The sequence below is a fragment of the Lepus europaeus genome, chromosome X, assembly GCF_033115175.1.
Source record: "Lepus europaeus isolate LE1 chromosome X, mLepTim1.pri, whole genome shotgun sequence".
Taxonomy (NCBI): Eukaryota; Metazoa; Chordata; class Mammalia; order Lagomorpha; family Leporidae; genus Lepus; species Lepus europaeus.
Genome location: NC_084850.1, coordinates 79,496,924 through 79,500,252, shown reverse-complemented (window position 1 = coordinate 79,500,252; position 3,329 = coordinate 79,496,924). Strand labels below are relative to the sequence as shown.

At 40.2% G+C, this 3,329-nt stretch overlaps 1 pseudogene; it reads left to right on the top strand.

Moving 5' to 3' along the window:
* Positions 1-931: 931 nt before the first annotated feature.
* LOC133752699 (26S proteasome regulatory subunit 4-like) lies at positions 932-2,242 on the top strand (annotated as a pseudogene).
* Positions 2,243-3,329: the final 1,087 nt, after the last annotated feature.

Genomic DNA, 3,329 nt, shown 5'->3' with positions numbered 1-3,329 from the left:
TTTCAGTTAATTAAATTAGTTCACATCCACCTAGAGAAGTAGCCAAATATTAGCATGTATGGCCTATCTGGAATATCAAAGGACAACAAGAAGGTTTTGGGTAGGATAGAATTGGCATCTTTTAGGATGATGGGCAAATGTTACTAATTCATTATTTTCACTCATTTAAATAAGTTTCATCTACTATTTCTCAACCCCAATGTCAAAAGAATTATTTAATATTATTTTTCTGGAGTATATTGCATTGGGATAGTACTAAGAATTGCTTGTAACATTTATTAATTCAACAGGTATTTAGTGGCTATCTACTGTGTGTCAGGCATTGTTTTTAGAGCTCCTGCTATACCGATTAACAAAACAAAATGAACAAAACTCAAGATCCTGATTTTCATAAAATTTTTTTTGACAGGTCTCCCATGCAGGTGCAGGGCCCAAGCACTTGGGCCATCCTCCACTGCCTTCCCAGGCCACAGCAGAGAGCTGGACTGGAAGAGGAACAACTGGGACAGAATCCGGCACCCCGACTGGGACTAGAACCTGGGGTGCCGGCGCCGCAGGTGGAGGATTAGCCAAATGAGCTGCAGCGTCAGCCTTATTTTTATAAAATTTATCTTCCAGTAGACCTTGATAAAAATCTCTCAGTCCAGCAATTGTATCTCTCTTTCTCTCTCTCTCTCTCTCCTCTCTCCTCTCTCATGCACACGCACAAACACAGGCGCACACATACACTCAAAGGTCATGACTAAAATACAAAGATAGTTCCTGCTGTCTTACATTGTCTCCTAAATTGAGATTACTAGGCATTTTGCCTGCATGCTAGAGAAACATAAACTGACTTAACCTCCTGCTTGTTATGATACTTGGCTGCAGTAATAATACCTTACATTGTGACTCTGACAGCAGTGGCTTGAGTGGCTGAGTCAAGGTAGGTCAAAGTCAGAGTGATGGTCATGGTCCTAGAGGTGGGAAGAAGGACTATAAGGACAAGAAAAAGAAATATTAACCTCCTGTACCATCCAGAGTGGGGAAAAAGCAGAAGCAAACAAAGAGACCAGATGCTGCCATCAAACTGGCTCTGGTGATACCTCACACTCAGTGCTGGCTAAAGTTATTGAAGTTAGAATTAAAGACTATCTTCTCATGGAGGAAGAATTCATTAGGTACCAGGAACAAATGAAATCATTAGAAGAAAGCAGAAGGAGGAAAGAGCAAAGATGGAGTGGATGACCTAATAGGGACCTCAATGTCAGTAGGAACCCTGGAGATCATCAATGACAACCACGTCATCATGTCGACATCTGTGGGGTCAGAACACTAATTCAGCATCCTTTCCTTTGTGGACAAGGATCTGCTGGAACCAGGCTGCTTGGTCCTGCTCAACCACAAGATGCATACTGTGATAAGAGTGCTGATGGATGACACAGATCCTCTGGTCTCAGTGATGAAAGTGGAAAAGGCCGCTCAGGAGACCTATGTTGTTATTAGACAGCTGGACAACCAAATGCAGGAAATTAAGGAATCTATGGAGCTTCCTCTCACCCACCCAGAATATTATGAAGAGATGGGAATAAAGCCCCTCAGGAGGGTCAAAACCTTGTTGGCCAAAGCAGTGGCAAAACAAACCCAAGCTCCTACAGAAATTGTTTCACATTGCTGAAGAACATGCACCATTCATCGTGTTTACTGATGATATTGATGCTGTTGGGGAAAATATATGACTCAAATTCTGGCAGTGAGAGAGAAATTCAAACATTGCTGGAAATGTTGAATGAACTGGACAGATATTACTCAAGAGGAGACGTGAAAGTTATTATGACCACAAACCAAATAGAAACTTGGATCCAGCACTTACCAGACCACGGCACATTGAGAGGAAGATGGAGGTCCTGCTGCCTGATGAAAACACTAGAAGCGCATCTTTCAGATTCACACGAGCAGGATGACGCTGGCCATTGACGTTAACACTGGACAACTTAATAATGGCTAATCATGACCTCTCCAGGGCTGACATCAAGGCAATCTGTACAGAAGCTGGTCCGATGGCCTTGAGAGAACACAGAATGAAAGTAACAAATGAAGACTTCATAAAATTTAAAGAGAATTTCTTTATAAAAAACAAGAAGGCACACCTGAGGGGTTCCAGTGGACCAGAGCTGCCTTTAGGATAATGTCTGGAGTTTTCCCTACCCCTGATGGAGGTGCAGATGGGGAAGCTTCCAGGAGGAACCCATGTTCCAGCTGATTTTGATTAGCAAACATCCTATCTATCTTTTTGAGTGCAAGATGTCCTTTGGTCACTGCTCACGCTGTATCCCAAAAAAGTGTGCTCTTTACCATAAAAAAAAAAAAAACAACTTTACGTTGTTTTTACTATATAGCAGGGAATATTCTAAAAAAATTTACATATAAAAACTCGATCTTCACAATGTGATGAGATAGGCAGTATTTTTAACCTCATTCTACAAATTGGGAAACTGAGGCACTGAGCTATTAGGTAACTTGCAAAGTGTTCACAGAGAATTTGGAATCAATTCAAATGCAGACCACCTATCTCCAAATACCATGTTCTTAACCAGTGTACTAGCATATTTGTCATATCAAAGAGTAACATCGTGCTCACTTCGGCAGCACATATACTTAAAAAAAGGAACATCATTACCTCAGAACACAATACTAGAAAAATCTTCCTGAAGTACTCATAAAAATGGAAGTTTTCTCTTACAATATTGAAAATAGAGGACTAATTTCTTCTGTGAACTGTTAGCAAAATAACTTTCACTGTCTCCTTTACACTTATCGATTATACAGCTAAAGCCAGTAATTTTCAGCGTTGGAAGAATGTTTTATATGGTCATTTAATTTCCCATTCTTTTATGTCCACATCATTCTTTCTCTTTTATTCCATTTTCCTTGTGGGTACTTTCAAAACTCCTGTGGAAAAATATAGTTAATCTGATTGGCATTTCTCTGATTGCTAGTGACCTTGAACATTTTTTCATGTGTCTGTTGGCCATTTGGATTTCCTCTTTTGAAAAATGTCTGTTGAGGTCCTTGGCCCATCTCTTAAGTGGGTTGTTTGTTTTGTTGTTGTGAGTTTCTTGATTTCTTTGTAGATTCTGGTTATCAACCCTTTATCTGTAGCATAGTTTGCAAATATTTTTTCCCATTCTGTTGGTTGCCTCTTCACTTTCCTGACTGTTTCTTTTGCAGTACAGAAGCTTCTCAATTTGATGCAATCCCAAATGTTAATTTTGGTTTTGACTGCCTGTGCTTCTGGGGTCTTTTCCAAGAAGTCTTTGCCTGTACCTATATCTTGCAGGGTTTCTCCA